Source organism: Lygodium microphyllum, chromosome 20 (assembly GCF_053477565.2).
Source record: "Lygodium microphyllum isolate KBCC chromosome 20, Lygodium_microphyllum_v1.1.10, whole genome shotgun sequence".
Lineage (NCBI taxonomy): Eukaryota > Viridiplantae > Streptophyta > Polypodiopsida > Schizaeales > Lygodiaceae > Lygodium > Lygodium microphyllum.
Window position 1 is genome coordinate 57,874,330 of NC_141154.1, and position 27,925 is coordinate 57,902,254.

The following is a 27,925-nucleotide window of genomic DNA, read 5'->3' on the forward strand; positions in this document are numbered from 1 at the left end:
TTATATTTTTATTATATTTTATCAAAATTTAATATGAAAATAAGTTTATTTTATTTTATTTATTGTGGATTCTGCTTATTTGTTACATGATTTGTGACTTATTACATGAGAAATACATGTAATAATGGTTACATTATGCCTGGTAGATACAATGATACTAATGTGTTTTGTGTTGTGGTGAGTAGATTATTAGAAAAAGTTGTGTAATTTTATTATTTTAGGATGTGCATTTAATGTGTAAAAATTATATAGCTCATAGTAGGAAAATATTATTTGAAATTTGTACGCTACATAGCATGAAAATATTATATTTTGTAGGTGCTCATCAATGTAAGGACTTTGTATGCGCAAATGCGTAATAGATTTATTTTAGATATATATATTAAAAGTATTAAAATATTAATTTTTATTATAAAGCTATATGCAATAAGGTGTGTTAGATTTATTTGCCAAAAGCAAGTCATGCAAGAAAAGGAAGAGCAAAAACACAAAAAGAAGTCTTTAAGGTATTTTGAGCACAAAAACTTAATTTAAATATATAAATACATGCATGGAGAAGATGCTCATCCATGTATAGCGAGAGATTGTACCCAATCTTGTGTCATGCAATCTTTGTGGATTTTCTCTTCTTCCTTACAAATTATTCGAGTCCTTTTTTAATTATTATTTTTTCTATGTATGATGAAGGCTAGCAATATAAATTGTCATAAGTTAGAGTGAGTGCTAAATTTTTAATCCATTTAAATTCTTCTATAGAATATTTTTGTACTTATAGATACTTATGATATTGATTTTCAATCCTACTTGTGATCTAGTGGTCAAGAATTACTGTACGTACTAGAATTTCAATATTTTCCTCTAATAACAAAGGAGGATTATCTACAACATGAGTAATTGGAGGTGTTTCCTTAAATGGTTTCAACAAATTGATATGAAAATAATAATAGATTTTCCAGTGAGGAGAAATGTTCAATCTAAATGCATTCTTATTAATTTTGTGAACACTACTCGCTTGGTCATAATACCTTAGTGCTAATTTAATTTTTGAATGCCTTTCAATAGATTTTAACCTCCTCTTTTCAATTATTAGAAGCCATAACAACATATCTATCGTTATAAGAAAATCTAAGCATTGAATTTATCAAATCATGGTTATATATATATTTTTCAAAATGGACTATAGTCTCAATTTATCTATACTAATCTATATGATAAAATAATAATCTATACTTTCACACAATGAATGCTTTCTTAGTACTTAAATAGACAAATAGTCATAGTTTGTTAGCTAGACAATTAAGACATGCAAACACATAAGCAACTAAAATCCTAAAATTTGTTATAAATTATCCTCTAAATTCAAAAACTCAATATCTCAAGCAACAATAACTTATGTAATCTTTTAGCAATGTTTTAGTATAAGATCACCAAAACAATTGGCCATCAAACACTACAACAAATAATTATGCATGCTACTCGACATAATACAAACATTGAGAAGAATATTGAATGTAACAACAAACTATACATTGTATATAAAACAGCAATAGAGAACAAACAAGTAATATATTCTTGAGAATAAGAGAAACACTCAAGGTCAATCACGATGCAATTTCTGAACTAGAAGTACAAAATTTGGTTCTCTTTTATAAGGTCAAAATAAGGATTTTAATCAAAATAATCTAGATCATAAGATTGTTATGGGAGCATACCCTCCAAGCACATACATTTATACATATTTCTATACATATTTGTAAAACGAAGTCGTATGGACGGTTAACCACCTCACACATTTATGATTCCTTTTAAATGTTTAAAAAGAAAATTTCACATGTTTGAAAAGAGGCATACCTAATGATGGCTTTCCATTTTACCTATTCTCTTATAGAGTTGATAGTGCTTCTCAATTTGTAAAATTGGCAAAGTGTTGAACCTTCCATTGTTGAGATAGTTCTGAATTCGTCCAATCTTGGAACTATGTTTGTTCAGGGCTATAGATGCTTTGTTTGTCGCAAATGTAGATCTAAGAGTATCCATGTGTATTCATGAGGATATGACTTAAACATAGATAAACTAGAATCGCTCCATAAGGTGCCATCATTTTGAAGGCACTGCTCAAATTTTCTCCAAAAGAACATTATCAAAAAGAGAATTAGTCCTTTAAACTTGAAAGATTATGTAGAATGTGTGAATGTCCCCCTTAATGGTAAAAGTAGACTCATAGAAGATTACATGAGCTCGCTGAATCATAGATTTGAAGAAGGTTTCCTCAATATTGATATTTGATGGAGGAGGGCTAAAACGTAACAACTCAAACTCCTAAAACCACTAGTGGGTGTGGTTTACCAATAAGAGTGGTTTTCAAAGAGTGCCTCATGATTCGGGTTTAAAAAAAGAACTCACAATAGTACTATAAGTACTCAGTGGCATTTGGACTTTGCTCGAAGTTGATATAGTCTTCAAGGATGCATGTATGCATTCATTGTGATGTTGACAAGTTGACTAATCACTTTGCTTATGATATCAATGTTCAACTCCTTTACCATACAATAAACATTTATTAATCAAAAATTAATAAACACAAATTGCAAGTAAGAAAATAGAGAAAAGAGAGAATTGTGAAGCCATGCATGACACAAGATTGGCTACAATCTCCCTCCATGTGTAGTTGAGCACTCTCCCATGTATGTATTTATAAATTTGAATTAAGCTTTTGTGCTCAAAATACATTGAAGACACCTTTTTGTGGTTTTGCTTTTTCTTTTCTTGCATTACTTACCACACACTCTGTTCTAAATAGATTTAGAGCAAAAAATAATAATTTAACCCTTCTAACAAACATATCCAAAATAATTCAATTACTTATGTGATTGTGCAATAAACAAACAAAATAAAATCAACTTATTTTCATAGTGAATTTTGAAAAAATACTATGATAAATATAATCTCATAACATTTGTGAATTGCCACCATCCCAAAGAGAATTAGATCATAAAATCAAACTTTTTCCATATTGTTTCTCCACAAAACTCCATGTAAGCACAATCCTTTGCATAAAAAAAGAAATCCAAAGACAAGTAATTGAATTATTAAACAAGGGTTTAAATTGTTTGAGTTCTTCTCCTTTTGGTTCACCTATCTAATTGGTTGAAAAGAAAAATAAAACATATCAAATGTGCATTTATTATAGAGCTTTAAACAAAGTGACTGAGTATCCTATTTTGAGAGTTGATGATTTGCTTGATAACATTAGGAGAGCAAAAAATTTTAGCAAAATAGATCTTAAATTAGAATATCATCAAAATCGTATGGATTTTAGCTAATATATTTAAGACTACTTTTCGGACAATTCGGTCACTATGAATTTATTGTTATTGCCTTTGGTCTTAGTAATGCACCAACTACGTTTGCACAAATCATCAATACAATTTTTCTAGATTATCAAGGTTTTGTAAATTTTGTAAGTTTTCAGTGAGCCGAAACTAGAGCATACGAAGTTTAATATTTCCACGTTGTGTAGTATACAAGTTCTAATAATATTTTCGTGCTCTAAGATATATAATTTTCACACATTAAAATACACATCTCAAAATAATAATTCCTTATAACTCCATCTAATAATTTGATTACCACAACACAAAACAAATGTATCCTCTTTTCTATTTATCATGCATAATGGAGCTAGTACCACACATGTGCCTTGTGCGTTAAGTTATTGATTGTGCAATAAACAAACAAAATAAAATCAACTTATTTTCATAGTGAATTTTGAAAAAATACTATGATAAATATAATCTCATAACATTTGTGAATTGCCACCATCCCAAAGAGAATTAGATCATAAAATCAAACTTTTTCCTATTGTTTCTCCACAAAATTCCATGTAAGCACAGTCCTTTGCATAAAAAAAGAAATCCAAATACAAGTAATTGAATTATTAAACAAGGCTTTAAATTGTTTGAGTTCCTCTCCTTTTGGTTCACCTATCTAATTGGTTGAAAAAGAAAATAAAACATATCAAATGTGCATTTATTATAGAGCTTTAAACAAAGTGACTGAGTATCCGATTTTAAGAGTTGATGATTTGCTTGATAAAATTAGGGGAGCCAACAATTTTGGCAAAATACATCGTAAATCATATTATCATCAAAATCGTATGGATTTTGCTAATATATTTAAAACTACTTTTCGGACAATTTGGTCATTATGAATTTATTGTTATTGCCTTTGGTCTTAGTAATGCACCAACTACATTTGCACAACTCATCAATACAAATTTTCTAGATTATCAAGGTTTCGTAAAATTTTTATTTCATGATATACTTGTTTTTCAGTGAGCCCAAAGTGGAGCATAAGAAGTATAATATTTCCACGTTGTGTAGTATACAATTTCAAATAATATTTTCATGCTCTAAGACATATAATTTTCACACATTAAAATACACATCTCAAAATAATAATTCCTTATAACTCCATCTAATAATTTGATTACCACAACACAAAATAAATCTGTATCCTTTTATCTATCTACCATGCATAATGCAGCTAGTACCACACATGTGCCTTGTGCGATAAGTTATTGATTGTGCATAAAATAAACAAAATAAAATCAACTTATTTTCATAGTGAATTTTGAAAAAATGCTACGATAAATATAATCTCAATACATTTGTGAATCGCCACCATCTCAAAGAGAATTAGATCATAAAATCAAACTTTTTCCTATTGTTTCTCCACAAAACTCCATGTAAGCACAGTCCTTTGCATAAAAAAATAAATCCAAAGACAAGTAATTTAATTATTAAACAAGGGTTTAAATTTTTTGAGTTCTTCTCCTTTTGGTTCACCTATCTAATTGGTTGAAAATAAAAATAAAACATATCAAATGTGCATTTATTATAGAGCTTTAAACAAAGTGACTGAGTATCCTATTTTGAGAGTTGATGATTTGCTTGATAAAATTAGGGGAGCCAAGAAATTTTCCAGGTTGTGTAGTATATGAGCACCTGAAAATATGAACTTATGTGTACCTATATGAGCACTTGAAAATATATAATATTTCCACGTTGTGTAGTATACAATTTCTAATAATATTTTCATGCTCTAAGATATACAATTTTCACACATTAAAATACACATCTCAAAATAATAATTCCTTATAGCTCCATCTAATAATTTGATTACCACAACACAAAACAAATCAGTATCCTTTTGTTTATCTACCATGCATAATGCAACTAGTATCACACATGTGCCTTGTGCGATAAGTTATTCATTGTGCAATAAACAAACAAAATAAAATCAACTTATTTTCATAGTGAATTTTGAAGAAATACTATGATAAATATAATTTCATAACATTTGTGAATTGCCACCATCCCAAAGAGAATTAGATCATAAAAGCAAACTTTTTCCTATTGTTTCCCCACAAAACTCCATGTAAGCAAAGTCCTTTGCATAAAAAAAGAAATCCAAAGACAAGCACCTGAATTATTAAACAAGGGTTTAAATTGTTTGAGTTTTCTCCTTTTGGTTCACCTATCTAATTGGTTGAAAAGAAAAATAAAACATATCAAATGTGCATTTATTATAGAGCTTTAAACAAAGTGACTGAGTATCCTATTTTGAGAGTTGATGATTTTCTTGTTAAAATTAGGGGAGCCAAAAATTTTGGCAAAATAGATCTTAAATATGAATATCATCAACATCATATGGATTTAGCTAATATATTTAAGACTACTTTTAGGACAATTTGGTCACTGTGAGTTTATTATTATTGCCTTTGGTCTTAGTAATGCACCAACTACGTTTGCACAAATCATCAATACAATTTTTCTAGATTATCAAGGTTTCGTAAATTTTTTCTTTTATGATATACTTGTTTTCAGTAAGCCAAAAGTGGAGCATAAGAAGTATTTTTGCACTATATTTCATTTATTGTATAAATATTAATTGTATACAAATCCTCATAAGAGTTCATTCTTTCAAAGTCAAATTGAATATTTGGGATACACAGTTTCTATTGAAGGTGTCATAGTTGATCCTAAGAAAATTCAAACAATAAAAGATTGGCCTAATCCTAAGAGTATACATGAAGTTTGATCTTTTTTAGGCTTAGCCAACTTTTCTAAAAAAATTGCTAGAAAATTTTCATTGATTGCTTTGCCTTTGAATATGATGTTGTGTAAAAATATTGTTTTCAACAAAAATACTTTGACACCTTGAAATAAATTTTGACCTATGCACCTATGCTTCAATTGCCCAAATTTTCCAACCTTTCTTTCTTGTTGTCCATGTCTACTGGTTTGATTCCCTTTGTTTTGATGGGCTTTACATGTTTCTTCTGCAAGCACCAATACCTTATAGCATTGTTAAGCAAAATTTTGGGCACCCTCAAGCTTTGTAATGTGCAAAAGATTACTGATGTCACTGTTTTCAGCTATAATTTGCAAAATGATGCTAATGGTTTAGATAGAGGTGTAGTTCTAATGTAGAATGATCATCTTATTGCCTATGAGAGTTGTAATTGAAACCTTTTAAATAAAACTATAGTACATATGATAAAGAATTAATGGATCTAGTTCGTGCTTTGGATATTTTGAAACATTACCTTATGGGGTCTGAGATTCTCATAAATATTGTACTTGGTCAAGTTGGCAGGTCATCACTAAGTTTTGTACTCAGTTTTAGGGGTTATTGGACAAAGAGACCTCCACAGGAGTTAAAGAAGGAACAAACCCCAATTACTTTTTGCTCAAGCCCTTCTCTCTCTCCCTCCCCTTATTGAAGCTACCATGGATTCTTAACTAAGAGATCTCCAATTTTTCTCTTATACATGCCCTCGCCATGAATCAATCACCCTCTAGGAGCACTCCTTGCATGATCTGGAGCATGTTGACTAACCACAATGCCTATAGCAGAGCCACGTGGACCTCAGCAAAGTAGCCCACATTGTACTGATGGCCTTGTTGTCGTCCTCTCTGTCCAATGAGCTCCCCAACTAATTCTTTCCCCTTCCCTAAGCAAATGGTCATCCTCCATGGCTAGCTTTCAACCACTTCTCCCCCTTTATCGAAAATTCTCAACAATTGGAGCAAAACCTGCTATGGACAATAAAGGACACCCATAGCCAGTCAAACCCAAGCTCTCAAACTCTCAAGAATCTCTGAAATCTCAACCCCTATGACCCCTCTTCAACCATTCATGATTAAATTGCATGTGATTGGAGATATGGAGCTTCGAGTGCAAAGATTCTTCATGGAAAACGATGAAAGCTTCACCTAAAGCTCCCAATTCTTAAAGAAGAAGCTGAACCAAGTTCACAGGAGTCCCACACACTAGTGCATGCTCAAACCCTTAAAGAGTACAACATATCAAAGGTATCTTCCTCCCTTGACTAATTTGATGAAGGATTTTGATTGGTGAAACTTCATCCATCTACTTCAAGTATAGAAGAGGTATGCCACTTGAATCCTAATTTCTCTCTATAATCTAATTGTTGAGCTTATGCCACTTGTTTGAGAAATTTTGGTATTCAGTCCTCTTCTTCAACCAATCATTTGCATCTCATGAAATGGATGAATTAAAAGCATCAACCCCTTTCAATCTCTTATTGTATGCATCAATGATCACTGAATGAGTTCATCTTCACCCTTGAATTAATTGTATCCTTACCATAACACCTTTTGATTTGTGTATTTCCCTTTGATAAAATCTAAGAATAAATTATAAAAGGGTAAATTAGTAACTAATGAGTCATTGAGCTATTGAAGTGATCCTTTCTATAGCCCATTTCTCTATTGCTTTTACATAGCATTGAAAGTATGAAGGCTCTTTCTATCAAACATGCATCTCACTGGTTACTTAATTAAAATATAATGCCATGTATACTCTGGCTAAGGAAAAGGCTTGGGGGAAACTTTGTCCACCTCTTGGTGATCTAGAGCCAAATACTTGTTTGCAAGTGTAGGTACACTCCATTTTACCCTACTTGAAGGCATTGATATTGCACATGTATGATGGAAAAATGTATTGGTAGAAGGGTTAAATGTATGACATTTTGGGCTTATGTGCATGTTTCTCAATGATGTTGTAGAAATTGGCACACCATATATTGATTTTTCGGCATGTATATAGTGATGTATATGCTTGGCATAAGGCTCCATAGGACATTCAGCCCCTAAAGAAGCCAAATAGTGAGGATTCAGGCTATAGATAGGGTGCACGAAATTGTAGACAACCATAGAAATTTGTTTACAAAAATTTATATTCTATTGGAGAGTTTTTATAGCTCATCTTGGAGAGGGCATTGTTCCCTTTGATTTGAATTAAAAAATTTGCAAATTGGAGTTATGAGCTAAAAGTTACGCCCATTTTAGTGTAGTAGGGTCTTGTGGACTACACTCCAATGGTTGGGCATAGAGGCAAGGGCAAGGCTTAGGAAGAGGTCCAAAGGGAGATCAAAGACTATCGAGCATCAAGAATGATGAATCTAGCTCAGTCTAAGAGTATAATGCTGAAAGGCAAGAAGAAGTGCCAGATATGGATCCCTATAGCATGCTCAATCAAACACTATGTCAACATGAACCTTGCCATATGGAGAGGTGCATAATGACATGATTTCCAATCATCATCAAATGCTCTCTAACATTGATCAATAAATTGAGAAAATGGCCCTCTCCAACTATTCGATTCAACAAATATTGGAGTATCTCACCACTCTTGTCACCTTATTAGCCACTACTATAACACAAGAGAATGCAAATGAGTCCGAGCTTGAAGCACGAAGGCCTCCACCATTGGAGTAGGTACATGGTCCACATGGCATCATTGAAGCTAGGGGCATTCCATCTAGTACTTATAAGGTTAGTGAGCCCTCCCACTTTTCCTAGAAGCCCCAATGGCAATTATGTGGCTTAGCCCAACCATGGACATCATGGTATTAGTGGCTAGCATGGCAATCATGGACAACATAACATTCATGGGCCACATGGTGTAAATGCACAACATGGTATGTATGGGCAAGATGGGATGTATGGGTAGCAAGGCCCTAATGGCCTCTATGATAAGATTATTCTTACCGAGTACAATGGGCAATCACTATCCTCATTGGACTTAGAAGAATAAACTAAGCCATACTTTAACATCTACTCACACCCTGATGACCAGAAAATTATATTTACTTCTCTCCATCTGGAAGGTTTTGGCCACACATGGTAGTGGCTACATAACAAGGGAGAATCAATAGTTCATTAATTGGGAAGACTTTAAGATACACATGGTTCAAGTCTTTGTATCCCGTGTGGAAAGGGAGTAGTTAGTAAGACTTATGGCACCAACTTGACCAACACAATCTCACAATAAGGGAATACACAAATCAATTTATGAACTCGACCTTGTTGAGAGTGTCAATGAGATGAAGCCAAATTGCACAAATATGTTTGTGGGTTAGAGCCAAAAGCTTATCTATTGATGTAATGGCTAAAAGCCATCTACCCTATTTGATGCAGTTGAATTAGTTGAAAGATACGCTAGTAAGTACTATTGGGGGTAAAGGCACCTATGCCTATGTCACCCTGTATTTACTTCACACAATGTGACTACACACCTGTACATTGCAGGTGGCAGGCACCATCACAATCACTTTATTCTTTATTCTTTTAGTGGCTATTGAATAAGGGAAGGCTGGTCATATATTGTGACTGTTGGAGTTCCCATATCCTCTCTCTCTCTCTCTCTCTCTCTCTCTCTCTCTCCCCATAGGTTGCATCTCTCTTATTTTTGCTTACTTGTGCTTCCACTTTGGCTTCTCTCTTCAACTAGTATTAGAGCTAACCATTCAAGAATCTTCTTCTTCACTTGCTTTAGCCCAAATTCGAATACCTATAGCTTGAAGGTTTCCATGGTAGCCATGGCCTTAATACCTTGAGGTATGCATTAACTTCAATCATCTCATGGTTTGCTTATCCTTGCTCCAACTTGATACATAGGTTCTCCAAGTCCCTTCTAGCCTTGTGAAGTGAGCCTTGAGCTCAACTAGCACACATAGTAGGCAACAACATGTAGCATGAATTGCACTTGCTATGCTCCCCTATTTCTTTGGTAGTTTACACTCCAAATCTAGATCTCAGACACTCTTTGGCACTTGGAAAACCTCCTTGGCAACTTCTTGACATTGGCATTTTCTCCTTAGCATCATTTGTGAGTCCCCAACCTCTGTCAATGCTATGATACATAGCAAACATGCTATTTAGAGGTTTGGGATAGTTCTATTTCAGGGTTTGGATCTCATTCATGCTTCTATTGGTGCCTATATTCACATGTATTGATGTTGAATCACTTGTGGATGTTTTGAACTGCCTTTGGGACGCATTTGAGCTCATAGTAGCTCAATTTTGATAGGGTATTTACTATTATACACTATTTGGAAAGTAAGTTTTTAAAGTAGGAAGATTGCATAAACCATTAGTACCAAAGACAATCACAAACTCAGAGTGTCAATAAACCATACATCTTATAAGCATATACATTACAGAAAAAATACTAATAAAGGTAAGTGCTGGTGTCTAAACCACGCGGAATCAGATCAGCCCACAAGTAGAGGTAACTGCATCCAATAGTATACACAAGAATATATATATGAACCAAGAGTCCCACTATCTCAAAGAACCAAGCTCTACTAAATAAGTACAAGTGTCTCCCACTGGAAGCAAATCTGGAATGCAAAGTGAGCAAGCAAAGCTCAAGACATATACATCAAAGCAATCCAAGAAGCCCAAGCGCATCACAAATAATCCGAGAGCATAAATGTTAAATGAAACTTCAATACTTGTAAGTGAGTAAGCATAGAAGTTAAAAGCAATTGACTAAACCCCCAATACATCAATTGTAGCTCAAATCCAAGTGCCAAAGCATATAATAACCATATCTGGGTTCATGTATCAATGCTAGATATCATCGTAGGCATGTATGTCTAAACAAGTTTATTTCAATGTTGTGGTACTCGAGGATAATGCTTGATAATTATGGAAAAATATATGCAATCTTTATGACAAGCAAAGTCCTGCTTCATAGATATACTGGTTGAAACAACTTATGGACCTTTGCATGAAGGAAGGGACAAGTGTGTCCATACTTTTGAATGAATTTCATTCGATTTTCAGCAAGTTGACTTCATAAGGCATTAAGTTCAAGGATAATATACCTCCCTTTTTCTTACTTGTGACACTTCTTGAGTCATGGGACACTTTCCGTATTGCCATATATGCTAATATGCCTAAGGATGGTTTGAAACTCTAGGATGTTGAGGGTGCCTTCCTCATAAAGGAGATAAACATAAAGAATGTAGATGTAGCATGTACTTCTCATGCATTGGTTGTTAGGGGTATACATGATGGGAAGAGCGATAATGACCGCCTTAGTAGAGACTCATAGAGGTTTCAGTCTTGCGGGCATTCTTGTATAAGTCATGTGGTCATAAGTCCTCTCTTATATGCCATTACTCTGGGAAGCAAGGTCATACTTTGTTGTAGTGCCATGAGATACATGATAATAGGTGAAAAGAGAAAGGTAAGGGCAAAGTGCAGGAAAAGTTCGGTAATTGCAACATTGTCCCTAGTAAGTCTAGTGTAAAGATTGAAGAGATAAATGTAGTGCAATGTGAGTTAGATGATGAGCACATCTTAGCAGCTTCCTCTCTTGATGCGTCTCTATTGTGACAAATGCTTCATCTACGTATTCTCAATGTTGGTTTCTTGATTCAAAGGCCTCTTTTCTTGTTACCCCGCATAGGGATTGGTTTTAGTCCTATCATAGCATAACAGGTTTTGTTAGACTGTGAAATGACTTGGCATTGGATATTGTTAGCATTAGGGATGTACAGCTATATTCCATTTAGGAAGTTCTTTTACTTTGCGTGATGTATGTCATGTATTGGCTTTGAAAAAAATCATTCTATCTACTATATAATTGGATAATTCAGGACATTATGTATCTTTCAGTGATTATCCATGGGACTCTTATTTTTTCTCGAGGTGCCAAGGCTAGTAATCTCTATCCTTCATTTGTATCTAGATCCCTTGACCATGTTTTGGCTATGGCTAACATACCATGTGTATCTTTATGGCATTGTTGCCTTGGACACATGTCCCTAAAGGGAATGACAATGCTTACTCACTTGCAATATCTTTCACCTCTTGATTACAAATGTTGTGATTTTTGTGACCATTGTCTTTATGGCAAGCATACATACAATTCTCATGAGAGTTTGGCATTACATACATGTACAAACCTCTAGCTCTTGTGCATTTTGATGTATGTGGTCCCATGCCCTGTTGGTCATTGGGTGGTGTGAAGTACTTTGTTACATTTATTTATGATTATTTACATAAGATCTAGGCATATCCTATTAAGTAGAAATTGGAAGTCTTAACTATCTTTCAATGTTGCCTTGCCCTTGTTAAGAACAAGTCTAGGTATAGGTTTAAATATTTAAGTTTTGACAATGGGGGTAAATACGTCTTTAAGAATTTTGTACAAATTTGCGATAAGAGGGACATTAAGCATTAGCTGACCGCCCCCTACACCTTACCCCAAAATGGTATTACCAAGCACATAAACATCACCATTCAGGAAAGAGTTCAAATGATACTTAGATAGGATTAGTGCAGCATTTTTTGGTTAAGATAATCCAATGAGCATTTGATCAATAGATCCCCACGCACTACTATTGGTTGTCAGGTTGTAGAGGAGGTATGGTTTGGAAAACCTCCCTCATATATGCATCTTAGAGTCTTTAGATACAAGGCTTTATGCCATGTACCCAAGGACAAACGCAATAAGCTAGATCCCAAGTCAGTGAAATGCATCTTTTTTGGTTATGGAGATGTAGATGAGATGGGCTATCACCTATGGGATCCACATGCTTAAAGGTTATCCATAGCTATGATGTTGTTTTCCATGAGGACAAGATGCATAAGCAACCTGAGTAGGTAGTTGAGGTATACAAGGTGATCTTTTAAGAGGAGCCTCTTGTTACTGTATAACTAGCTAGATAGCCTATAGCTAATGCTCAAAAGGCCCATGAGCATGATGTTAGATAGGATGTATAGGTTGAATACCTTGTTTTGCAATAGTCTACTAGAGATCTGATCAATTTGCACCCTCCATAGACCATGTTATGGTGATAGATTCTGTGAGTCCCTTACTTATGAGGAGGCTATGCGTAGAGGTGATAATTACTCTTGAGAGAGGGCTATGCATTCTGAAGATTTACTACAAAAAAAACCATACATGGGATTTCTTTTTGCCTAGTGAAAAACATGCATTGCCATGCAAGTGGGTGTATAAGGTTGAAGAGTATCCCTGGATGCCCCAAGCTAGCATAGAAGGCTCGATTGGTTGCTAAGGGTTTTAAGCAAGAGCATGGTAATAACTTTGGTAAAGTCTCTTGTAGTCAAGATGACTATCCAGGTATTCATATCACGCATGATCGCTCTAAGGGGCTCCTTTACTTGTCACAAGAGGCATACATATAGAATATGCTTAAGTGATCTCATATGCAGGATGTTAAGCCTATTGGTTGGTCGTTACCTTCCCATGTGAAGTTCCGTTAGGTTGATTGTGTCCCTAGTCAAATGAGAAAAAGGCTGAGATGGCTAATATCCCTTATGCATCCATAGTGTGCAGCTTAATGTATTCCATGATAGTTACTCACCCTGACATAGGATTTGTAGTGGGAATTGTGGCATGCTATATAGCTACACTTGGTCGGTGACATTGGGACACCATGAAGAGTATCATGGGAAGACATGCAGATGGTAGAAAGATCACCTTTGGGTACGTCTTCACTTTTGTTGGATATGCTATTTCTTGGATGCCTAGGGTGCATAAATGCATGGCCTTATCTACTACTGAGGTAGAGTATGTTGCGACCAATGAGGCTTGCAAGGAGGCCCTATGCTTAGAATGTTTGATGCCAGGCCTTGGTATTACTATCACTCCTACACTTAGGATTCTATGAGTGCTATTCAATTGTGCCAAGAATTTGGTCTTCCATGTGAAGACAAAGCATATTGAGGTACACTATCACTTCATCAAGGAGGTGGTAGAGAATAAGCATGTCGAGCTTGTTAAGATCTCGATTGACGAGAATCATGCGGATTTGCTAACTAAAAGTCTCTTAGCGGAATGTTTGCCTTCCTTAGGAAGATGATGGATGTAGGATGAGATGATATCTTTTCTCGTTCTCTTGTACTTTGTCACTTTTTTTCTTTTTCTCTCCTCGCTAGAGGAACATTTGCCTTTAAGTGGGATGTAATTGTGGGGATAAAGGTGCATGTGTCTATGCCACCCTGTATTTACTTCACACACCATGACCGCACACTTGTACATTGTAGGTGGCAGGCGTCCATCACTATCATTTATTCTTTATTCTTTCAGTGATTATTGAATAAGGAAAGGTTGATCACACATTGTGACTTTTGGAGTTTCCACATCTTGTGTTTCTCTGTTGCTTCATTCTCCATAGCTTGCATCTATCTTGCTTCCACTTGCTCGTGCTTCCACTCGGGCTTCTCTCTTCAAGTATTGTAAGAATAAAAATTTTCAAGAAGGTTTTAGGCAGCCAAGGAATTCAATGAGGTAGGGCCAATATGGGAGTGTTTATATAGGAAATCCCATCCCCATTAATGGCCCCAAATTCCCCATTTACCCCTCCTTTAATGTTGAAAGGAAACATGTACTTTTGGAACAGCACTTAGCCCACATGAAGATGGTAAGTACGCTAAAAATGTTCCATGAAATGCATCAAAACCTAGTGGTCAAAAATTCATTTCACAGGATGTTGTGAAGGACAAAAAAGAAAAGGGCTTATGTTTCAAGTGTGGAGATAAGAACATAATGGACCATGCCTCAAAATGCCCCTATAGAACAACAAAGGTCAAGGTGGTAGTGCCCACGACAATTCCATTGCAAGATTGTATATTAGCATTTCTTTTGTATTGAGTATACTCACTTGGTGGGCAATTAATCCTTCATTGCTGGGATAAACTTCTACAACATGAAATATAATCAACAATCATGTCTCTACCATGTATTTACATATTGCATTCTAGTATTGAACTAAATGCAATCATGACCATTGGATGGCCTAATGGAGTACATTAGTCGCATGAATCTTTACTCTAATATCTTTTCATCTAGATTTTGAGCCACTAACAGCTCATTGGTCATAATTCTTGCCAATCTTTTTTAGTTGGTCTCGTGTCCTAGCTGGAGATATTAAATCAGCTTTTTATCAACTATTATTGATCTTAATTCTTGGTGGCTGCCAATGTATCTTATTTGGCACCTAGTTCATGGAATCTTGTAAGGGTGGCATAACTTATAGGGGCTTAGATATTGTGTATTTACCATCATGTAAGGGTTAGTTACCCACAACTTGTTTCTATCTCCTACTTGCATTCCTAAAGTTGATCCATTTATCTTGCCAATATTTATTTCCTCTTCATTATCTCAAAAGAAGTTCAAGGAAAGGGAGGGTGTTTAAGTATTATGTGTACAAAAGGACTTTGTTTAAGATTACATTGAATATATACATTAATGGCTTCACAAACATCTACTTTGGAGCTTTGAGTGTTCATTACATGGCTTATGCCTCCTTTCCATCATGGGAGGGATTGATGGGAATATCAATGTAAAAGAATCTTGGGTGTGCAAGAACATCCTCCAAATGGCTTCACTATCTAACATCCTCCAAATGTAAATGAGTCTTGCATGTGCAAGAACATCCTCAAAATGGCTTCACTATCTAACACTAAATAAAGATGTCTCGTGTGTAAACCATTGCTAACATGATCTCCTTTGTAGACGGGAACAACCTTTGTGGGATATTGTAAAAGTGAATGCCCTCAAGAGTGACAAGTTCTAGGATGCTTGGCATCAATCTTAATGAAATGTGGCATATCTAGTGCAAGATGTAGCCCTTTTTGGTCCTTGCTCTCATTAGATTAGTGTATTATGCTTAACATGTGCTTTATAGATGTCTAAAGAGAAGGCACTAGGACAACATGCTAGGTTTTTGCAAGTGCGACAAACTAGCTCTGATAACCAAAAAAGTATCCTATTGATCAATATTCACAAGAAGCACCTTAGTTTTATTCAAACTACCCTTAGAACCCAAAAGTGAGCAAAGTGAAAATACATCTTCATCAATGAGTCTTGGAAGCCCTTGTCTAGCTTTAAGACATTTGATTGATTGTCAATGTGACAAATATATGGACATAGAAGTTGCCCCCACTAAAAAAAGGGAGATATAAGGTACCATTGATCATTGATCATTCGCTTTTCTAGACTCTTGAAAAATAGAGAGTTACTAAGTTAAAGAGAAGGGGAGCAAGCATATACCCCTATCTCATAGACCTATGCACATTTCATATATATAGGCAACTTTTGCATCAAAGTATTGTCAATGGCCATAATTGGCAGCAATTATGTATTTCTTATATTAGCTTTTGAGAACTTGGATAGAACTAACTATCCAATGTGGTTATATGATGTGTTATGTATTGGTTGCAAAAGAGCTTTGGAACATTATGTACAGAGTTGAAGGTAGGTGCAATTAATGATGTTGCACATTCCAATCCTATTATAGTCAATACTAGAACATCACCACCTACTCTTGAGTAGATTTGGTGGGATAGGAGAGATGTAGAGGCTCATTCCTTAATTTCATAATCAATTAAACATACCATCATCATATAGATTTGCTTGCATAAGATACCCAAAGAGGCTTGGGATACACTTATATATTTGTATTAAGGAAGAATTGTGGTGGGATAGGAGAGATGAAGAGGCTCATTCCTTGATTGCATTATCAATTAAGCATACTATCATCATATAGATTTTCTAGTGTAAGAGAGCTACAAAGGCTTGGGATACACTTGTATCAAGGAAGAACTATGGCCTATGTTGCTTATGTGATTAAGCAATTAGAGAATAACTTATGGATGAAAGTGATTCTATGGACAATGTTACAAAGATCAAGGATCTTAAGGAGTAGTTGATTGATGCATATGAGATTTTACCAGACAACTCACTTGTGCATAATATTCTTAATGGTCTTCTTGATTCTTATAAGTCTTTTGCATCTACTCTCCATTTCATGACAAAAGTCAATCCTAATGCATTGTCATTTGATAAGTTAGTTTTTATTTTATTGCAATAAGAATAATATTGGATAATAGTTCCTTTATGCATGTTGCATATCAACCTTTTGTGGCTTGTTAGAAAAATAAAGAAGAGTGACATTTTCTCCTAGTAACCTAAAACACACAAATATTGCTAAGATAAATATATCTAATAAAGATGGAGGAGAAGAAGAACAATAGAAAAAGCAATAAAACATACAAACATTGCTCAAATAAATATAACTAATAAAGATGGAGAAGAAGCATGATCGAAAAATCTATAGTGTATATTGTACCATGAAAGATCATATAATTAAGGACTGCCCTAAGCTCGCTACAAAAGAGGCTAAGAAGAAAGAGACTAGTATAGCTATTGCAAATGCGTCTCCTCCTAATAAGAAATCTATAAATGTTGAGGAGGATAAAGAGTGGACATTTGGTGTGCAATGTAACTATGACCCTTTTCTATGCAATTCTTGCATTTCTATTGTGGATTCAAATGCATAGTATTTTGACAATGGTACCACTAAGCATATTATTACACGATGCAATTTTTTTAGTTAGAGGCTATCAGAATGACCTTGGTTGCCTCTTAGGTCTAAATATTCTTTTTAGCTAGAGGTTTGATTGGCTATACAGCAAAATTTAGTTCAATAGTACAAATTGGTTAAGTTTGCCCCTCAGCCATACCCCAAAAAATTAATCGTCATCAGGTCTCTACTAACAACTTCATTGGTCTTTGTAGCAATTGTGTTCTAACCATTACTCTCAGGGTGTAAAGTTGAGGTGAAATCCACCTTAGACCCTAAAAATTTAAATAAAGGTACCAAAAAATTATTACAAAATCTTCCATCATGATTGGAAAGTATAACCTTGGGAAACTCATGATAAGTAAATATGGTGTTAATGAAAAATTTAGTAGCTTATGGGGTAAACAAAGTCTTTTTGCAAGGAAAAAAGTAGGCATGTGTACCAAATCTATCCACAATTGTTCACATTATATCATGATGTGTGGATGTTGTGGGATGACAGGTAATAAAATCCAAATAAATTTATTCCCATGGGCTATTAGGTATTGGTAGAGGCATAAGCAAACCGTATAATTTTCCATGATAATGTTTTATGCACTGATAGACAATGTTATATCAAGCTTCATTGCAAGCTAATAAGTTTACTATGAAAATAAGTTTATTTTATTTTATTTATAATGGATTTTGTTTATTTACCACATGATTTGTAACTTATCACATGAGAAGCATGTGTAATACTGGTTGCATTTTTGCTTGGTAGATAGAGAGAAGGATACTAATGTGTTTTGTGTTGTGGTGAGTAGATTATTAGATGGAGTTATATGGAATTATTATTTTGGGATGTGCATTTTAATGCATGGAAATTATATGCCTTATAGCATGGAAATATTATTGAAAATTGTACACTATACAACATGGAAATGTATTTTCTAGGCACTCATAAGCACAAGGACTTTGCGAATGTAGATATGTACCTGATTTATTACATATATATTTATTAGAAGGGTTAAAATTTTATTTTTCAAAATAAAGCTATCTAAAATGGGATGTATTGTAAGTCATACAAGAAAAGGAAAAGCAAAAACACAAAAAGATGCCTTCAATGTATTTTGAACACAAAAGCTTTATTCAAATTTATAAATATATGCATGGGGGAGATGCTCACTTACACATGGAGAGAGGTTGTACCCAATCTTGTGTCATGCATGCCTTCTCAATTTCTCTTATCGCTATTTTTTTACTAGTCTAATTTGTGTTTCTTTCAAAATTTTTAAATAATTGTTTATTGTATGGTGAAGGAGTCCAACATTGGTATCATAGCAACATGATTAATTAGCTTGTCAATATCACAATGAAGGCATACATGCATTATTGAAGACTACATCAACTTCATCACATCAAGCATCCTTGCATCTACTCCTAGATAAAAGCTTTGCTCTTGGATTACAACTCAATAACCCCTTTCCTTCTTGAATCTTGGGTGGGAACAAAGTCCAAACTTCCAAGTACTTATAGTACTATTGTGAGTTCTTTTTTAAAAAACCCAAACCATGAAGCAATGATTGAAATCCACTCTTACTTATACACCACTTCCATAATGGTTTTAGAACATTCAATTGTTTTGCCCAAGTATAGGGGAGAGCAACATCACAAATCACATATCTTTTGCTTTCAATGGCATGCTCTCAAAATCACAGTTACGAATTCTACTAATCTTCTATCTCTAGGGTCGATGGCCATGCACAACTATTTTGACATATAATGGTGCTTCGTCTTGATTCATTGCACCAAAAACTTTAAAAATCATAATCAAACTTACTTTTTAATTTTTATTAAATAATCAATGGGTGGCTTATTTTTTAGAGAGGGGGGCTTATCTTAGAAGTCCCTTTCTCAAAAAAACCTTTACACATTGCACTCTACTCATTATATCCTTCGAGAAGGGGATGGTATTATTAATAACCCCACTACACATAGCTTCAACCACATTCCTTTTCTACCCTCCTCCATCAAATATCAGTATTAAGAAAACCTTCTTCAAGTCTATGAAATAGGCTCAAATAATCTTTGATGACTCTACTTTTACCAATAAGCGGGACATTCACACATTGTACATAATCTTTCAAGTTTAAAGAACTAATCCTCTTTTAAGCGGGACATTCACACATTGTACATAATCTTTCAATTTTAAAGAACTAATCCTCTTTTTCTTGTTGTCCTTTTTGAGAAAATTTCAACATTACCTTTAAGATGATGGTGCATTGTGGAGTGATTCTAGTTTATCTATATCTAAATAAAGAATAGCCTCATGAATACACATTTATACTCTCGAGTCTACATCTATGATAAACAAAGTATCTATAGCCCTAGATGAATAACAATTCAGAACTATTCTCAACAATGGAAGGTTAAACACTTTGTTGATTTTACAATTTGAGAAGCACTATCAACTCTACAAGACGAGATATAAAAAGGAAAGCCATCATCAGGTATGCCTCTTTCCATACATATGAAAATTTCTTTTCATTCATTCAAACTAAACATAATTGTATGAGGTGCTTGTTCATATGAATTTATTTTGAAAATATATGCCTACATGTATCTATATATAAGTGTATATGCATGGACGGTATACTCCCATAATAATCTTAGGATCTAGCTCATATTGATTGAAATCCTTATTTTAACCTAGTAACATAGAACATTATACTTTCATTTTCCAAGAAATCTAAAGAAATTTTATATTAACTTTTGGTTCAAAAATCACATCATGATTGATCATGAGTGTTCCTCTTGTTCTCAAGCATATATTATTTGATTGTTCTCTATTTTTTTGTATATGATGTATAATTTGTTGTTACATTCAATATTCTTCTCTATGTTTGTATTACACTGGTTAGCATTGTTTAGCTAACAAACTATGACTATTTGTATATTCAAGTACTGACAAAGCATTCATTGAGAAAGTTTTGGGTAAGAAATTACCTATTTTGAGATATATATTTACAGATGTTGGTATTCTAGTAGCTAATGCTTTATCTAGTGGCAATGTCAAAGCCTAGAAGAGATGATTGACAAAAACAAATAATCTCTCACTATTTTATAATATAGATTGTTACATATAAATTGAGACTATAGTCCTTTTTAAAGTAACCATGATTTGATAGTTTGAATCCTTGGTTTTTGTTTTGAAGATAGCTCTATTATGGCTTTTAATAATTGAAAAGTGGAGGTTAAAATCCATTAAAAGGCATCCAAAAATTAAATTAGCACCAAGGTATTATGACCAAGTCAATATTGTTCCCTAGATTAATGAGAATGCAATTAGATTGAATATTCCTCCTCACTAGTAATTCCATTATTATTTTCATGTCAGTTTGTTGAAACCATTCAAGGGAGCACCTTGAGTTACTCTTGTTGTAGAGGATTCTCCTTTGTTAGATGAATATACTAAAATTCTAGTACCTAAAATAATCCTTGACCATGACCACAACTATAATAAAAATCAATATCATAGGTATCTAGTCAAGTATAAAAATAATTCTAGGGAAGAATTTAAATGGATTAAAAAATAAGCACTAACTCTGACTTGTGATAATCTATATTGCTAGCCTTTATCAAAAAATAGGAAAAAAATGGAAGAAAAATAACTTTGATAATTTGCAAGGAAGAAGAGAAAATCCACAAAGCTTGCATGACACGAGATTATGTACAATCTCCCTCCATGCATAGGTGTGCATCTCCTCCATACATGTATTTATATATTTGAATTAAGCTTTTATGCTTAAAATACATTTTAGACATCTTTTTATGTTTTTGCTTTTCATTTTCTTGCACGACTTGCTTTTTGAAAAAAATATCTAACAAACCCTATTCTTTATAAAATTTTAATTAATAATAATAATTTAATATTTCTAATAAATACAGCCAAAATAAATCTATTGTGCATATGCATATGCAAATTCCTTGTGTTTATAAGTGCCTATAAAATCTAATATTTCGTTACTATGTAGCATACAATTTTCAATACTCTTTCCATACTATGAGGAGTATAATTTCCATGCAATAAAATACACATCCCAAAGTAATAATTTTGTATAATTTTGTCTTATAATATGCTAAAATCACAACACAAAATACATTAGTATTGTTTCATCGATCTACAAGGCATAATGCAACCAATATCACAAGTGTACCTTGTGCAATAAGGCATGAATCATGGAGCAAATAAGTAAAATCCACAATAAATAAAATAAAATCAAGTTATTTTTATATTAAATTTTGATAGAATAATATGATAAATATAATTTCATAACATTTTATAGGAGTAAAAATGCAAATTTCCTAAGTTACTAGCATAAAGAAAAATGCAAAGGTGGCCAACCTCATGCTAGTGATGTCTCGTCTGGTGAATCTATACCTTTTTATGGATTAAGATTTCATGAATTTTAGACAAAAACACTAACTTTTGTTGCAAATATATAGTGATTGAATTTTTAAATGTGACAATGAGTGATAGTTATTTATTAGATTTTTGAATCCATTGAGATTATTTCACAAAATGATTTTTGTACTTGACTAGATACCTATGATACTGAGTTTTGATTCGAGTTATGGTCTGGTCATGGTTAGGGATTACTTCATGAACTAAAATTTCAATATCTTCCTCTAACAAAGGAGGGTCATCAACAATAGGAGAAACAAGAGGTGTCTCCTTAAATGGCTTCAATAGACCAATGTGAAAAGAATTATAAATTTACTAGTGAGGAGGAATACCTAATCTAATATATTTTTATTAATCTTATGAACAATATGGAACGAGCCCTAATACCTTGTGCTAATTTAATTTTTGGATGCCTTTCAACGGATTTTAACTCTTTTCGATTCTCGACCATTCTAAATCATTTTCTTGAAAATCAATAGCCTTACACTTTTTGTTAGCTTGACTTGTATACCTCAATTGTGATTGCTTAGTCTTTTTAGTGATTCTCTCTAAATTTTTTCTATGGTCACTAGCCAAAATATCAATAGCTAGAAGTGTTGGAAGAGAGAGGGAGAGATAGAGTGGAGCAGATGATGAGCCTCAGCCCATTGTTGTTCTTCTTCCATTATTCTTCCATCATACTAATTGAAAGAGACTTACACACATAGGTATGACTAACCAAGACTAACTGTGGTTAAGTTATTGACTACACCAACTTATTAAATGTCATACACGTGTACAACTGTATCTAGCTAATGTCGGTCATACACATAAAGACTGAAGAGTAACGTGAGCTTGATATTCTAACACTCCCCCTCAAGCTCAAACCATATGATAAACTCCAAGTAGCTGTTTGAAGTATATGAGCTTTTCTTTACCAAGAGACTTGGTAAATATATATGCTACATGGTCTTCAATCTTCACATGAATCAAGTCAATCTGCCCTGTAAGAACCATTTCTCTGATGAAATGGAAATGAACCTCAATATGTTTGGACCTAGCATGGTAGACAGGATTGCTAGCCAACATAACACTGTTGAGGTTATCACAATGCAATCTCACTCTACTTTCCAGATGTATTCTCAAGCATTTCAATAGTTTCATTAACCAAACTGCTTTGCAAGCCACTAAGGTAGCTCCTCTATACTCAGCTTCTGTACTGGACAATGCAATAATAGGTGGTTTCTTACTCTACCAATTGATCATATTGCTGCCCAATCCAAATGCATAAACATTGGTTGACCTCCTGACATAGGCACAACTAGCCCAATTAGCATCAGTAAACCCTCTCAAGTCAAGAGATTTTCCATATGCATAAAACAACTCATAATCTGAGTACCCTTTACATATCTCATGATCCTCATGACTGCATCTATATGTGGTTTGCGAGGCTTCTGCATGAACTGACTAATCAACCCCACTATATAACATAAGTCAGGGTGGGTAATAGTCAAGTATATCAAGCTACCCACCATCTGTCGATACATGGTCACATTCTCTATGTCATTCCCAACATCTATTTGCAGCTTGACATTTTGATCAAGAGGTGTCTCCATAGGCTTGCATTCAGCCATACCATACTTCTGTAACATGTCATGAGCATACTGCTTCTGTAGCAGCCATATACCTTGAGGCATGGAGACTACCTCAATTACAAGAAAATACTTTAGTTCACCAAGGTCTTTGACTCTGAATTCAACTTGTAAACATGATTTAATTTCAGCAATGCTCTCTTCATTATCTCCAATGATGATAAGATCATCTACATAAACCACTAGAAACACATATCCATGATCTATCTTCTTCGTGAATAGACTATGATCTACATCACCTAATCTAAATCCATGTAGCTGTAAATAACAGTTGATCTGAGCATTCCATGCTCAAGGTGCCTATTTCAGCCCATATAAAGCCTTTTTCAGCTTACATACACGTGTAGGAAAGTTTGGGTGAACATAGCCTTTAGGCTGCTCCATATATACTTCCTCAACCAAATCACCATTCAAGAAAGCATTCTTGACATTCATTTGCCATAATTTCTAGCCTTTGCATGCTGCCAAAGCAATGACAGTTTTGACTGTTTCCATTTTAGCCCCACCGAACTAAAAGTCTCCTCATAGTCAAGGCCATATTGTTGTGCATACCCTTTTGCAACCAGCCTAGCCTTATAGCATTCTAACGAACCATCTAACTTGCACTTAACCTTGTATACCCATTTGCAACCAATGAGGACTTCACCTTTAGGCAACTCAACCAATTCCCATGTCTCATTTTCAGCTAAGGCTGCAGACTCCTCATCCATGGCAGCACACGAGTTATCATTTGTAACTGCATCATCAAACTTTGTAGGTTCTTTATAACGTGTCACACTAGCCATATATGCATAATGCTGGGCTGAACAACCAATGTATGTAAACCTGTCAATTGGTTTTCTGACTCTCTCAGATCTTCGTAACTGTGGCTCACTCTGAGCTTGCCTCTCATGAGGCGAACATAACGACTCAACCTTGCTCTAGGCATCATAACAGGCAGAATGCCCAACTCACTATCCAAACTGTCGCTGTTAGATAATTCATAACCTGCTGTAAGTGGACCTATCACATCCTCAAGCATCTTTTCTTTTCCCTTATCCAATCTCCCCCTCACTGACATATCCGTGTCAGTGGACGTAGAAGTACAACTCCGCAAGCATCTTGATCAAGGACTTACTATAGGTGACCCATCACCTGTATGACCACTCATAGATGTACTCACTGTAGGTGTATTTTTAGCATTACTAGTGCTGATTGATCCATCAGTAGCCATTGCAACCAAATTACCATATCTCGATGCTAGCTCATAAAAAACAACATCTTTGCTAATCAATGTCTCATGTGTAGACAATATATAACACTTGTAAGCTTTCCGGTCTTGTGCATAACCAAGGAACACACTGTTGATAGCTTTAGGATCCAATTTCTTCCTCTTTTCATCAGGAACATGCACATATGCAATGCTGCCAAATACCTTCAAGTGTGAAATGTCACGCTTATGACCATACAACCTCTCATATGGAGTTACATCATGAATCCCTGCTCTAGGGGTTATATTCAACACATAGACAACAGTCACTACTGCTTCAGCCCAATAACCATTTGGCAAACTCTTCTCATTCAGCATAGCTCTTGCCGATTCCATCAGTACCCTATTTTCCCTTTCTGGTACACCATTTTGTTGCGATGTATAGTTGCAAGTTAGCTGTCTTCTGATCCCATGTTTGGCAAGGTACCTGTCAAAGTAATTAGAGACATATTCTCCACCTCCATCTAATCTAAGACATGAAATTTTACAGCTCAACTCATTTTTAGCATGCTTCTTGAAGTCCTTGAATGCATCAAACACATCATCCTTATGTTTTAATATGTAAAGCCAAGTATACATGCTGAAATCATCAATGAAGGATACATAGTAATGAGCATCACCAAATGAAGCATTATGAGATGGACCCCATACATCTGAATGTACCAACTACAAGGGTCGTGATCAATTTCGTACATGTCTCATAAATGGAAATCGTGCTTGCTTTCCAAACTGACATGCATCACATACATGTCTAAAGTCATGATACTTGAACTTTTAGGCAGTGCAAGCACAATCTCCTTCTATTGCATAGATTTCAACTTTTGTACATTCACATGGCCAATCTGCTTATGCCATATCTCGATATCCCGCATAGCACCATCATGATGTGCAAACATGGTTGCTTTCAATTTTGGAATTGACACATTAAGAGTAAACATTCTGCCATCTCTTCGGCCTCTAGCAATCAATTTGCAGCCATTACCATATTCTTCAACAAAGCATCCATCTCTATTAAATCTCACCTGCAGATTTTATTCTGCCATCTATTCAACTGACAAAAGATTATTGGTTATTGTAGGTACATGTAGTACATCATGCATGCTCTTTTTCTTGCCATCGGGCATCAACAATGGAATAATTCCTGTGTATTGAATGACATGTTGGGTGTCATCCCTAGTACACACATAACCATGTGAACTTGCAACCATCTCATCAAACCATTCTCCATGGGGCGTCATATGATTTGAAGCCCCTAAAACAATGTACCATCTCTCATCTCCGTTCTGCCTAGATGCATTCTTAGACACATGTTGCATGACAAACAACCTATGAACCTACTCATCATGAGCACTGCTAGAAGATGCATAGTGCCCATGATGTTGGCCCTTTGCCTTCATATCTCCTTGCTTCTTGTAACAATCCTTTGCAATGTGTCCATATCTGCTGCAGTAATGATAGTCCTTATCTTCATTTGACTAATCATTTGACTGCCATGAACCAGATCCACCACCTCTACCATGGGGTGACCTCTCCATGCCTCTAAAGCCACCAAATTCACGCTAGCCCTGTGTATTTGTGTCACGCCAGACATTCTGCTGATGCTGTCCATAAGCATTTCGAGTGTCTCCTTGACCTCAAAAAGAGCCATGGCCTCTGCTGTCTCTATCACACTGGCTAGAGTAAAGAATAGTGTCTCTAGAACTTGTATTCAACCCAAGCTTAGCTTCCTCATGCAGCAGCAAAGCAATCAGCTCATCCAAATTAGGGGATTCAACTCTCATAGAAATAGACGTATCAAATGCTTTATACTCTTTGCCGATTCCATTCAATGTCACTGCAATCATAATCATTCTCAAACACACTGAAGATCCAATGGTGGCAAGCTGATCCGCTATGTTCTTGATCTTTGTAGTGTAGGCCTGAATGCTTCTACCATTCCTAGACATGTTATTGAACTGTTGCTTTAGCTAAATCTTTCCTCCATGTGTTACATTTCCATAATTATTCATGAGTATGTCCCATACATCCTTCGGAGAACTACATCTAGTAATCTGTATAACCAAAGCATCTGATATACATAAGGAAAACCAATGTAATACCTTGCATGCTCTCTCAGTCCGTAGCTTATGAGCCCTTTTCTAATCATTTGTTGGATTACTTTCATGCATTTCAGGTTCAATCTCATCACCTGTACATAAGTCCCAATAACCTCTGCCAACCAAAAAATTCTTCATATAGAACTTTCATAAAGTAAATTTTTTATTGTCCATCTTTTCTCCCACAATTTGAGTGATATTGTCAGGGCCTTGGGCATTTGCCATAGTTGCAGCTTAGGTGTTCAGTGATGTATACAACCTATAAGTATCTAACTCCTTTTCCTACAGTTCAGGACCAATTTCCTGCTATTTAGGACAATTTCTTGTAATTCAGGACAGTTTTCTGACAATCTACTTGCTATAAATTGTATTCCAACAATGAAAAAACACAGTCAATTGAGCATAAACCAAGCTCAAATCTGTTCAAAACATTCTATGGTAGTGGCAAAACATCCCTGCAACAAACTATGTCCATACAAGTATCAATGATTGTACTGTATGCAAGTAGCAATACCAAATATAGCCAGACCACTACTATAACCAGCAGTGTTTTCTCTGTTAAAACAAGAGTATTCAGACCTCAAAACAGTCCCAAAACATCTCATTCAATCGCCACTCTATGCATGATTTAATACATGTCCAACTGATCAGAATATATTGCATGTATGTCAAGTGAAGATGATAGGTATCATTTCTGCAGACAATAACCAGTCAATACCCTAGTATAATCACCAACAAATCAGTCCAAACTTTGGACTTTCAGCACTCACAATATCCCAAAAAGCATCT